The sequence below is a fragment of the Pristiophorus japonicus genome, chromosome 8, assembly GCF_044704955.1.
Source record: "Pristiophorus japonicus isolate sPriJap1 chromosome 8, sPriJap1.hap1, whole genome shotgun sequence".
Taxonomy (NCBI): Eukaryota; Metazoa; Chordata; class Chondrichthyes; family Pristiophoridae; genus Pristiophorus; species Pristiophorus japonicus.
The window spans coordinates 219,674,837-219,688,340 of record NC_091984.1 but is presented as its reverse complement, the minus strand read 5'-3'; the positions used below and the strand labels follow the sequence as shown (position 1 = coordinate 219,688,340).

Sequence of the window (13,504 nt, the reverse complement as noted above, 5' to 3'; positions counted from 1 at the left end):
GACAGGAGAGATTAGAGAGACAAACGGGATGATGGGCCGAATTGAAATGGTAATGGCCGCAGTTAGAAAAAGGTTAGTCTAGCTAGGGTGTGAATGGCAGAATAATGACCAGCTGCCATTGGAGACAAAGAGAAAAAAAACATTAGCTTGAGTGGGGAGGGGGGAAGGGAGCCAAAGATGGGCAGAGGTTATGCTCTGAAATTGTTGAACTCGATGTTGAGTCCAGAAGGCTGTAAAGTGCATAAATGAAAGATGAGGTGTTGTTCCTCGAGCTTACGCTGAGCTTCATTGGAACAGTCCGAGGATGGAGATATCAGAGTGTGAGTGAAGAATTAAAGTGATTTTTTTTTAAATTTTTTTTATTTTATTCGTGTCCAATCGTTCCAATCGTTCCAATTCTTTGTCAAACGCCAGAGGTCACCCTGCACCAGTCAAGGATCACTCTGCGCCAATGCTCTTAGCCAAAAGGCCTAGAGCCACTGCACCGTTCCTGGAAGTACTGCAATACCAGGTTCGTGCCATGGAGGTGGATGGGTCAGGTCCCCCACACACCTCCGTGGAGGTGGATGGGTCAAGCCATCCCACCCACCTCCTGTTTACAAAAATGTAAGCATATACCTTCCTGACCAGGGAGAAACCACCCGGAAGTCATGGTGGCTGGTCAGGTTAGTTATGCAGATCTTAGCCAAAAGGCCGAGAAGCGATTTTTTTTTTTTTTTTTTTTTTTAAATTCATGTCCAATCGTTATCCAATCGTTACAATTCTTTGTCAAACGCCAGAGGTCACCCTGCACCAGTCAAGGATCACTCTGCGCCAATGCTCTTAGCCAAAAGGCCTAGAGCCACTGCACCGTTCCTGGAAGTACTGCAATACCAGGTTCGTGCCATGGAGGTGGATGGGTCAGGTCCCCCACACACCTCCGTAGAGGTGGATGGGTCACCAATCCCACCCACCTCCTGTTTACAAAAATGTAAGCATATACCTTCCTGACCAGGGAGAAACCACCCGGAAGTCATGGTGGCTGGTCAGGTTAGTTATGCAGATCTTAGCCAAAAGGCCGAGAAGCGATTTTTTTTTTTTTTTTTTTTTTTAAATTCATGTCCAATCGTTATCCAATCGTTACAATTCTTTGTCAAACGCCAGAGGTCACCCTGCACCAGTCAAGGATCACTCTGCGCCAATGCTCTTAGCCAAAAGGCCTAGAGCCACTGCACCGTTCCTGGAAGTACTGCAATACCAGGTTCGTGCCATGGAGGTGGATGGGTCAGGTCCCCCACACACCTCCGTAGAGGTGGATGGGTCACCAATCCCACCCACCTCCTGTTTACAAAAATGTAAGCATATACCTTCCTGACCAGGGAGAAACCACCCGGACGTCATGGTGGCTGGTCAGGTTAGTTATGCAGATCTAAGGCCGAGAAGCGATATGCGACCAGAAGCTCAGGGTCACACTTATGGACGGAACGGATGTGTTCTGCAAAGCGGTCATCCAATCTATGCTTGGTCTCCCCAAGGTAGAGGAGATCACATCATGAGCAGCGAATACACTATACTAAATTGAAAGAAGTAGAAATAAATCGCTGTTTCACCTGGACTAACCTTTTTCTAACTGCGTCCATTGCCATTTCAAATCGGCCCATCATCTCTTTTGTCTCTCTGATCTCTCCTCCCTTCCACCCCATCACAGACCTTCCCTTTTGTTCTTTCTTCCCCTCCCCCTTTAAGTGCTTCTTAAGAAAATGTTCTTTTCGAACATTCGCCAGTTCTGATGAAGGGTCATCGACCCGATACATTAACTTTTTTTTTCTCCACAGATGCGCCCTGACCCGCTGAGATTGCCAGCATTTTCAGTTTTTATTTCCGATTCCAGCATCCGTAGTATTTAACATAGAAAATAGGTGCAGGAGTAGGCCATTCGGCCCTTCTAGCCTGCACCGCCATTCAATGAGTTCATGGCTGAACATGCAACTTCAGTACCCCATTCCTGCTTTCTCGCCATACCCCTTGATCCCCCTAGTAGTAAGGACTACATCTAACTCCTTTTTGAATATATTTAGTGAATTGGCCTCAACAACTTTCTGTGGTAGAGAATTCCACAGGTTCACCACTCTCTGGATGAAGAAGTTTCTCCTCATCTCGGTCCTAAATGGCTTACCCCTTATCCTTAGACTGTGACCTCTGGTTCTGGACTTCCCCAACATTGGGAACATTCTTCCTGCATCTAACCTGTCTAAACCCATCAGAATTTTAAACGTTTCTATGAGAACCCCTCTCATTCTTCTGAACTCCAGTGAATACAAGCCCAGTTGATCCAGTCTTTCTTGATAGGTCAGTCCCGCCATCCCGGGAATCAGTCTGGTGAACCTTCGCTGCACTCCCTCAATAGCAAGAATGTCCTTCCTCAGGTTAGGAGACCAAAACTGTACACAATACTCCAGGTGTGGCCTCACCAAGGCCCTGTACAACTGTAGCAACATCTCCCTGCCCCTGTACTCAAATCCCCTCGCTATGAAGGCCAACATGCCATTTGCTTTCTTAACCACCTGCTGTACCTGCATGCCAACCTTTAATGACTGATGTACCATGACACCCAGTCTCGTTGCACTTCCCTTTTTCCTAATCTGTCACCATTCAGATAATAATCTGTCTCTCTGTTTTTACCACCAAAGTGGATAACCTCACATTTATCCACATTATACTTCATCTGCCATGCATTTGCCCACTCACCTAACCTATCCAAGTCGCTCTGCAGCCTCATAGCATCCTCCTCGCAGCTCTCACTGCCACCCAACTTCGTGTCATCCGCAAATTTGGAGATACTACATTTAATCCCCTCGTCTAAATCATTAATGTATCGTGTAAACAGTGTAAACAGCTGGGGCCCCAGCACAGAATCTTGCGATACCCCACTCGTCACCGCCTGCCATTCTGAAAAGTATCCATTTACTCCTACTCTTTGCTTTCTGTCTGACAACCAGTTTAGCTTTTGTATTAGTAATTCAGAGGCCTTGGCTAATGATCCGGGGACAGGAGTTCAGAATCCCACCACAGCAGCTGGGGAGCTTAAATTCAATTAATTAAATAAATCTGGAAATAAAAAGCTAGTATCAGTAATTGTCAGATAATCGTAAAAACCCATCTGGTTCACTCATGTCCTTTCGGAAAGGAAATCTGCCAACCTTATCTGATCTGGCCTATATGCGACTCCTTATCCCACTGCCCTCTGAAATGGCCTAGCAAGCTACTCAGTTAAGGGCAATTAGGGATGGGCAATAAATGCTGGTCTTGCTGGGGATGCCCACATTCCATGAATGAATAAAGAAATTTCCAGTGTTTTCTGCTTTTATTTCAGATTTCCAATATCAAGGTTCAATAAGGCGGCTCACCACCTCCTTGTCAAGGGCAATTAGGGATGGGTAATTAGGAAATAAAAAAATAGACACCTCCCAGCCTTGAGTGCTCAGCACCGAAGCAGGTCGACAGTGTTCGACACAATACCATCTTGACCTTGTAAGCGCCGTTGTCGTTTCGGGAGATGAGGGAGGGGTCATCATCATTATAGGCAGTCACGGTGATTGACATGGAGACGAGCCTTTCGTTTTGCAGAGATGTCAAGGGTTTGGGCAAACGAGCGGCGGGGCGGGGACGAGACTGCTCTCACAGTGATTGACATGAAGGCGAGCCTATCGCTTCGCCGGGATGGCAAGCGGTTGGGCCAACGAGCGGCAGGGTAGAGGCGGGTCTTCCTTCCCGCTGATTGACAAGCCGACCGCTTTGCAGAAAGTCTCAAGGGGTTGGGCCAACGAGCGGCGAGTTTGCCCTCACGCTGATTGAAGTGGGGACAAGCCTATCGCTTTTGCAGAAATGCTCAAGGGGTTGGGCCAACGAGCGGCGGGGTGGAGGCGGGACTGCTCTCGGGGTGATTGACGTGAAGACGAACCTATCGCGTAGCCGGGAAGGCAATGGGTCGGGCCAGCGAGCGGCGGGCGGGGGCGGGACCGGGTCCTCCGCTGTGCCTGTGGTTGCGTTGATGCTGAGGTGAGAAAACAGCGAGAAGCCCCGGAGAGCGCTGCGGCGGACAGCCAGCCGGCACCCGGCCATTTGACCAAGAAATGTCGCCTCCTGCGACCGGACGGACTCTTGGGAAAATGATGGCGTAGAGACGCGAGAGGCTTTCTCTGGTGTCCTGGGCCTTGTTTGGATTATTTTATTCTCCTCAGCCCCTCTCCTCACACACACTGGACTCTCTGAGGGGGCTTCGGCCGAGGACGGTGAGTGAGTGAGCGGCCGCTTCCGCCCGGCGGCTCCCTGGGCCACCCAAAACCAATCGGCTTTAAGCATTCATATATAAATAACGAGAATCTATTTTATTTTAAAAAGAAACTGAAACGCGAATATCCCGACAAAAATTTAAAAAAAATCTTTTTGTCGGGGAGTTAATGTGACCAGAAAGTTAAAACTCAAATCGGAATTCTCCACCCCAGAAACCAATAAATTGTTCTAATAATTTTAAGTTTTCTTTTTTAATTTACAAGCTGGAGAATCTCAAAGGGTTCAATTCTTTGAAAGCTTCCCTGTTGTCGATGACTGGTTCCAGCAGTGACGTTAGAAGGGAACCATTATTGGGCTGGTTCAGGTGACGTAATTGGTGGAACAATCTCAGGGACTTCCAAAGTGCACCATTTCAATCGTTGACTTGGCTTTTAAATCTTATTTCAATCGTCTAATTTTATTTGAATGTTTTTGCGATGAGTAACATCCGAGTACATTTTGTTTTGGTTTTTAAAGAAAGAAAGACTTGCATTTATGTAGCGCCTTTCATGACCTCGCGATGTCCCAAAGCGCTTGTGCAGCCAATGAAGCACTGTTGAAGTGTGGTCATTGTTGTAATGTAGGAAAAGCGGTAGCCAATTTGCGCACAGCAAGCTCCCACAAGCAGCAATGTGATAATGACCAGATAATCTTTTTTTTGTGATGTTGATTAGGTGAATTAGTGTGTGATGTACAGTGTAAACTCATTCCTGTAACTGAATTCATACTCGTGCTAGTGTCACTTTTTTGGCAAGTTTGTTTTTGGTTTGCAACTGGTTATTTCATAGATTTCTACTGTCAGAACTACTTGTGCAAATTTCTACTTGCAAAGTTGCATGCAGAATGTCTAATTGTGGAGCACTTGTTTTCAGATTTATATAACTGCTATTTCATTGCTTAACATTATAGAATCATGGCACAGAAGGAGGCCATTTGGCCCCTTCGAGTCTGCACTTGCTCTTTCGAAGAGCAGTACAGTTAGTCCCATTCCCCCTGCTCTTTCCCCATATCCCTGCAATTTTTTTCTCCTTCAAGTATTTATTCAATTCTGTTTTGAAAGTTACTATTTGAATCTAGACTCTAGGTTACATAGCAAGGGCATCCTCTGACAGTTTATTACCAATCCTAAGTTTAATTGAAAATTCTGTACTATCTTATTATTTGCTGAGTATTTTCTACATTCAGCAAATTGAAAACGTGTTCAGGAAAATGATGGGTCTAAAAAACAGATTGATTACACCCACAAATATTTGCACAGCCCCTACTTCAGCAACTACAGAAAGGAAATTATATATTTCCAATGTCAATTTAAAGAACTGCATCCAAGCCGTATCTATCTGTACATACAGTGCATTTTACAGTTATAGCTGTAATGTTTCCTGTTTGAAGAACAATGGACTGTGCCTCCCAGCTCTGGAATTGTCCACAGTCTGTACATTGATTCTCTCCCACTTTTTTCTTCTACTTTTAAAACAGTCATTCAGAGAATAGGTCTCACTGAATCCCAATTTTATTTTTTAAAGTATGCAGCCAACTTCATCTGTCTTACCCCTTGCATGAATCTTTGAATTGGTACCGCAAAGGCCGCTTGCAAGCTGCTCCCTCTAAAAATCTGCGTGCCTGGCCGCACAGCAAACTTAAAGGTACCTCGCACAAAAAAAACGAGGGTACATTGTGAGCCTGTTTGGTCAATGTATTGGAGCACATTTGTTGCTTAACAAACTGTACCCTAGCATGAGACTGCATCTTTTATGAAAAGACAGAAGAACATAAGAAATAGGAGCGGGAGTTGGCCATACGGCCCCTCGAGCCTGCTCCGCCATTTAATGCGATCATGGCTAATCCGATCATAGACTCGGGTCCACTTCCCTGCCCGCTCCCTATAACCCCTTAATCACTTATTGGTTAAGAAGCTGTCTATATCTGTCTTAAATTTATTCAATGTCCTGGCTTCCACAGCTCTCCGAGGCAGCGAATTCCACAGATTTACAACCTTCTGAGAGAAGAAATTCCTCCTCGTCTCAGTTGTAAATGGGCGGTCCCTTATTCTAAGATTATGCCCCCTAGTTCTAGTCTCCCCTATCAGTGGAAATATCCTCTCGGCGTCCACCTTGTCAAGCCCCCTCATAATCTTGTACGTTTCGATAAGATCACCTCTCATTCTTCTGAATTCCAATGAGTAGAGGCCCAACCTCCTCAACCGTTCCTCATAAGTCAACCCCCTCATAGACGCATAGAAAATAGATGCAGGAGTAGGCCATGGCTGATCATGCAACTTCAGTTCCCTATTCCTGCTTTCTCTCCATACCCCTTGATCTCTTTAGCCATAAGGACCACATCTAATTCCCTTTTGAATATATCTTAGCGAACTGGCCTCAACAACTTTCTGTGGTAGAGAATTCCACAGGTTCACCATTCTCTGAGTGAAGAAGTTTCTCCTCATCTCGGTCCTAAGTGGCTTACCCCTTATCCTTAGACTGTGACCCCTGGTTCTGAACTTCCCCAACATCGGGAACATTTTCCTGCATCTAACCTGTCCAATCCCGTCAGAATTTTATATGCTTCTATGAGATCCCCTCTCATTCTTCTAAATTCCAGTGAATATAAGCCTAGTCGATCCAGTCTGTCTCCATATATCAGTCCTGCTATCCCGGGAATCAGTCTGGTGAACCTTCACTGCACTCCCTCAAAACCAAGAATGTCCTTCCTCAGATTAGGAGACCAAAACTATACACAATATTCAAGCTGTGACCTCACCAAGGCCCTGTACAACTGCAGTAAGACCTCCCTGCTCCTATACTCAAATCCTCTTGCTATGAAGGCCAACATGTCATTTGCCTCCTTCACCGCTTGCTGTACCTGCATGCCAACTTTCAATGACTGATGTACCATGACGCGCAGGTCTCGTTGCACCTCTCCTTTTCCTAATCTGTCACCATTCAGATAATATTCTGCCTTCCTGTTTTTGCCACCAAAGTGAATAACCTCACATTTATCTACATTATACTTCATCTGCCATGCATTTGCCCACTCGCCTAACCTGTCCAAGTCACCCTGCAGCCTCTTGGCATCCTCCTCACAGCTCACACTGCCACCCAGCTTAGTGTCATCCACAAACTTGGAGAAATTACACTCAATTTCTTCGTCTAAATCATTAATCTAAATCATCTCTGGAATCCACCGAGTGAAGCTCTCTGAACTGCCTCCAAAGTAAGTATATCCTTTCGTAAATATGGAAACCAAAACTGCACGCAGTATTCCAGGTGTGGCCTCACCAATACCCTGTCTAACTGTAGCAAGACTTCCCTGCTTTTATACTCCATCCCCTTTGCAATAAAGGCCAAGATTCCATTGGCCTTCCTGATCACTTGCTGTACCTGTATACTAACCGTTTGCATTTCATGCACAAGTACTCCCAGGTCCCGCTGGACTGCAACACTTTGCAATCTTTCTCCATTTAAATAATAACTTGCTCTTTGATTTTTTTTTCTGCCAAAATGCATGACCTCACTTTCCAACATTCTGCTCCATCTGCCAAATTTTTGCCCACTCACTTAGCCTGTCTATGGGAGAAAAATTGGTTGATTTTCTTTTATTGAAACTCTTTTTACGCCAGAGTTACTGAGGCTAATTCTAGTGCCTTCCTGCCACCTCAGCTGAGAATGTCAAATTCAGCACAGACCCAAGATTAAAACTACGACCTACCTGGTCTTTATGACTCAGTATCAGGTGATGCATCACCCAGCGAGCCGTCGGAGCTAAGCAGTGGTAATGTTACTGACACCTTCACCCTGCACGAGTATAGAACACGAATGGGGCTCAATCCATCAAAGGAGATGCAGGGACTAAGGCCAAATCCCTTATACCAGCTACTTTATTTTCCTTCTACATGTGTGTCACCAACTGACTTGATACAATTAGCATAATGAATGATGTAATAACGTTTCATTTAGAATGACCAAAGATACTGGCATAAAACCAGCAGAAACTTTTATTGGTCTCTTGGATTGTTCCTTTGATCTGTTAAATCTTTAAGATGGTAGAAACTTCTTCTTAATTAGATAACTAAGTGTAATTGCACACAGGATTATCAAGATCCTATAGCACAAAACCTTGAAGACTTTTATAGAGTAATATGAAACCGTCAAGTCTTTTTGTGTGCTAAACATGATCCTTATGGAGTGAGCCTTTTAAATATTGACAACTCTGAAATACAGGTTCTCAGTAATCCTTTAGGTATTGTTACAGTGGGTGGTCTGTATTGGTTCTTTTGGATACTTTGGAATTTCAAGGACGGTGGGGTGCTGCTGCTCTGAATCAATGTTCTTGGAATGGAGCCAGGAAGTTCTGCTGAGTTCACAAAGCTGAATTTCCCGTGAATTGAAACTGAAAGCAGAAGTGCTGATTGTGTAAGTTGTGCTCATTTTTATTACTTAGAGGTGATGGCGTTTGTATGTTAGTCATGAAAAGGGGCTAACGCCTGTGACATTCTTGAGAGAAGAATCTCTGCCAGGGCAGGAAGTGACTCATGGTGGATGGTTTCGTTACTGTAATATATGTAGTTGGATGGATGATTGTCAGTGACCAGCAAACATAGTTGCAGGTAACTACAATGTTGACTGTACTGAACCTGCAGTTAGGTAGAATTGTTGTCCTTGGCCAGGAAGCTCTGTAGTTGGCTATTATGTAAGGGAAGGCATTTCAGGTAAACAGAAATTCTACCTGTGATTCCTCAGTAGCTTACTCTGGAGATTCTTAAGCTTGGATGATGGGGTTTTAAACACACTTGCAGCACTAAGAATTTGTAGATACAGTAGTTTCTTTGGTTGCCTGGCCAGCATATTGGCATAGCTTGTTGAAACGACAATGTGCTTGTCACAGACTGACAGGGTGTGGATTTGTGCCTGTTGATACCTTATATTGAGTTTAATGTCTCAGCCACTCTGGAGGCATTGAGTGGAGATTACCTTTCGGAGGGTAAGCGGAAGCCACACCAAGGCTTCTTTCATTAATTTCTAAGAAGTTGGTTGTAGATTAACATTGGCAGAAAAGAGGTCCAGCTGGGCTTGCTGGGGAAAGTGTGTAGTAGAGTGAAATAGGGGAGAGATTTAAAAAAAAAAATCATTGGTGAGGCTAACTGTTCAAGTCCATGAGTTGTCATCTTTGCACTTAACATAATCACAATCACGAAGGAGGTGGTACTTATCCGAACATAATTGAGACTGCACAAAGGGAGGTTAAAGTAACAGTGACCTCAATCTTTATTAAGACACTCCAGAGTGAAGAACAGGCCTTAGGGGCCGGCTTATATACAGTGCTCCCAAGGGATGCTGGGATCCCTTGAATTGAGTGCATGCTTTACAGATGCACAATATCACTTTCCCCCCCCCCCCCCCCCAAATTAAAATGAAAACTATTTACAAAGTGAGGCGGTCGGGAGCCTTTTTTTCCCTGGTGGACTGCCTCGGTACAAATGTCTATTCTGGTGTGTTGGCTGTGCCCTCGCTGGACTGGTGTGTTGTTGGCCCTGCAGGGCTGCTGGGTGAGCCTGGCCTTGCTGGGCTGTTGGGTATGATGGGTTCGATTTCCTGGTCCGGGGTGGTGTCGCTGATCTTTTGGGTGTGTGTTGTGGGCTCGAAAAAGGTGGTGTCTGCTGTAGGTTGTTCAGGGCAGTCTGTGAACCGCAGCCTCGTTTGGTCCAGGTGCATTCTGCAAATTTGTCCGTTGTCTAGTTTGACTACAAACACACTACTCCCTTCTTTAGCTATCACCGTGCCCGCAATCCACTTGGGACCATGTCCATAGTTTAGCACATACACAGGATCATTCAGATCAATTTCCCGTGACACAGTGGCGCGACCATCGTTTACATTTTGTTGCTGCCGCCTGCTCTCTACCTGATCATGCAGGTTGGGGTGAACCAGCGAGAGTCTGGTTTAAGTGTCCTTTTCATGAGTAGCTCAGCCGGGGGCACCCCTGTGAGCGAGTGGGGTCTCGTGTGGTAGCTGAGCAGTACTCAGGACAGGCGGGTTTGGAGTGAGCCTTCTGTGCTCGTTTGAGGTTGTTTGATTGTTTGTGCTGCCCCTCTGCCTGCCCATTGGAGGCTGGTTTAAATGGGGCCAAGATGACACGGTTGATCCCAATGCGGGTCATGAATTCTTTAAATTCGGCACTGGTGAAACATGGCCCGTTGTCACTGACCAGTATGTCAGGCAGGCCGTGGGTGGCAAACATGGCCCTCAGGCTTTCAACGGTGGCGGTGCTTCTCGACATTATTTCACATTCAATCCATTTTGAAAAAGCATCCATCACCACCAGGAACATTTTACCGAGAAACGGGCCCACATAGTCGACATGGATCCTCGACCATGGTCTGGAGGGCCAGGACCGCAAACTTAGTGGTGCCTATCTGAGCGCGTTGCTCAACTGAGCACATACGCTGCATTGCCGTACACAAGACTCTTAAATCAGAGTTGAGACCGGGCCACCACATGTGGGATCTGGCTATCGTTTTCATCATTACTATACCAGAGTGTGTGCTGTGGAGATCCGAGATGAACGTCTCCCAGCCCTTTTTGGGTAGCACTACACGGTTACCCCACAGCAGGCAGTCTGCCTGAATGGACAGCTCGTCCTTTCGCCGCTGGAACAGCTTGATTAGCTCTTGCATTTCAACGAGGATGCTGGCCCAGCTCCCATGCAGTACACAGTTTTTTACTAGGGACAGCAGAGGATCTTGGCTGGTCCCAAGTCTTAATCTGGCAGGCCATGACAGGTGATTTGTCATTTTCAAACGTTTTCATGACCAACAAGTCTGCGGGCTGCGCCACCATCAACAAGTTTGCAGGCTGCATCATTTCCACCCCCGTGGTGGGCAATGGTAGCCGACAGAGCATCCGCACAGTTTTCGGTGTCTGGCCTGTGGTGGATAGTATAGTTATATGCTGATAGCATGAGTGCCTGCCAGCCTTTGTATGCGGGCTGAGGCATTAGTATTTATCCCCTTGTTTTCAGCGAACAGGGATACGAGGGGTTTGTGATCGGCTCAAATTTGAGGCCAAACAGGTAATGATGCATTTTCTTCACCCCGGACGCACACGCTAATGCCTCTTTCTCAATCATGCTGTAGGCCCTCTCGGCCTTAGACAAGCTCCTGGAGGCATAGGCGACAGGTTGCAACTTGCCCGCAACGTTAGCTTGTTGTAATACACCCCCGACTCCGTACGACGACGCATCACGTGCTAGCACAAGTCTTTTACACGGGTTATACAATACAAGCAGCTTGTTGGAGCATAAAATGTTTCTGGCTTCCACAAAAGCAATTACTTGTTTTTTTTTTCCCATACCCAGTTCTCACCTTTAGCAATAACACATGTAGGGGCTCTAAGAGGGTGCTTAACCCCGGTAGGAAGTTACCACAATAGTTGAGTCCCAGGAACGACCGCAGCTCCGTGACGTTTTGTGGCCTGGGTGCGTTCCTGATAGCCTCCGTCTTGGCATTTGTGGGCCGAATGCTGTCCGCCGCGATCTTTCTCCCCAAAAACTCCACTTCTGTTGCCATGAAGACGCATTTTGAACTCTTCAGCTGCAGCCCTACGCGATCCAGTCGCTGGAGGACCTCCGCCAGGTTTTGTAGGTGCTCGACGGTGTCCCGACCCGTGTCCAATATGTCTTCCTGAAAAACCATCGTGCGTGGTACCGACTTGAGTAGGCGCTCCATGTTTCTCTGGAAGATCGCTGCAGCCGACTGAATTCCAAATGGGCACCTGTTGTAGATAAACAGTCCCTTGTGCCTGTTGATGCAGTGAGGCCCTTCGAAGACTCCTCCAGCTCCTGCGTCATGTAGGCCGAAGTCAGGTCGAGCTTGGTGAACGTCTTGCCTCCTGCCAGCGTCGCAAATAGGTCGTCTGCCTTAGGTAGCGGGTATTGGTCCTGTAGCGAGAAACGATTAATAGCTACTTTATAATCGCTGCAAATCCTGACTGTGCCATCACTTTTGAGTACTGGAACAATCTGGCTGGCCCACTTGCTGAATTCCACGGGGGAGATGATGCCCTCGCGTTACAGCCTGTCCAGCTCGATTTCCACTCTCTCCCTCATCATGTGAGATACCGCTCGCGCCTTGAGGTGGCTGGGTCGTGCCTCTAGGACCAAGTGGATCCGCACCTTTGCCCCAGAAAAGTTTCCAATGCCTGGCTCAAAAAGGGAAGGAAATTTGTTCAGAACCTGGGTACATGAGGCCTCATCGACATGTGATAGCGCTTGGATGTCATCCCAGTTCCAGCGGATTTTGCCCAGCCAGCTCCTTCCAAGCAGTGTGGGGCCATCGCCTGGAACAATCCAGAGTGGCAGTTCGTGCACCGTGCCCTCATAGGTGACCTTGACCATGGCGCTGCACAGGACAGTGATAAGCTCTTTGGTGTATGTTCTCAGTTTCATGTGGATGGGGCTCAGGGCTGGTCTGAGTGCCTTGTTGCACCACAATCTCTCAAACATCTTTTTACTCATGATGGATTGGCTAGCGCCAGTGTCCAGTTCCATGGCTACGGGTAAGCCATTCAATTTTACATTGAGCATTATAGGTGGACATTTCGTGTCAAATGTGTGCACCCTATGTACTTCAGCATCTGCCTTCTCTCTCTCAGGCTCGAAATTGCTTTGATCCACCATGAACCGATCTTCCTCGGCCACGTGGTGGTTAGCAGGTTTTGCAGAGCTTGCATCTCGTCTGCAAGCTCGTTGGAGGTGCCCCATTGTTCCACAGCTCTTGCAAACATACCCTTTGAAGCGGCATGAATAGGCTGAATGGAAGCCTCCACAACGCCAACAAGGTGTGAAGTGCCTTGCATTCATCCTTTGTTGCGGACTCTGAGTCATCCAAGTCACCTGAGGCCTGCTGGCAGTTGCAGACTCGTGGTTTCTGCCCTGTACATTTCTGCTCGCAAACACAGTTCCAGTTAATTTATGAACATTGCTAGCACTTGTGTGCTGAGAGATTTGTTTGGTGTTATCACTGGTGAACGTAAACGCCTGTGCTATCGCAATGGACTTACTGAGGGTCGGTGTCTCTACAGTCAAATGTTTTCGTAGGATGGTCTCGTGGCCAGTGCCCAGTACAAAAAAGTCTGAGCATCTGCTCCAGGTAGCCATCAAACTCACATTGTCCTGCTGGTCGCCTTAGCTCGGCGACGTA

At 46.7% G+C, this 13,504-nt stretch overlaps 1 protein-coding gene and 2 pseudogenes across 3 annotated transcripts in view; 1 reads left to right on the top strand and 2 right to left on the bottom strand.

Moving 5' to 3' along the window:
- Positions 1 to 474: 474 nt before the first annotated feature.
- LOC139270010 (U2 spliceosomal RNA) lies at positions 475 to 705 on the bottom strand (annotated as a pseudogene).
- Positions 706 to 839: 134 nt separating this feature from the next.
- On the bottom strand, positions 840 to 1,069 carry LOC139270005 (U2 spliceosomal RNA; annotated as a pseudogene).
- A 2,937-nt stretch (positions 1,070 to 4,006) lies between these two features.
- The window catches only part of trafd1 (TRAF-type zinc finger domain containing 1), a 52,732-nt gene continuing 43,234 nt past the window's right edge, over positions 4,007 to 13,504 (top strand). The window contains exon 1 of one of the 3 annotated variants that reach the window (XM_070887934.1): positions 4,007 to 4,271. The gene's annotated coding sequence lies outside the window, so the exon portion shown is untranslated. Of the gene's footprint in view, positions 4,272 to 8,695; positions 8,721 to 13,504 lie in introns of those variants that run through there. The other 2 variants (XM_070887936.1, XM_070887935.1) reach the window with 2 other exon arrangements.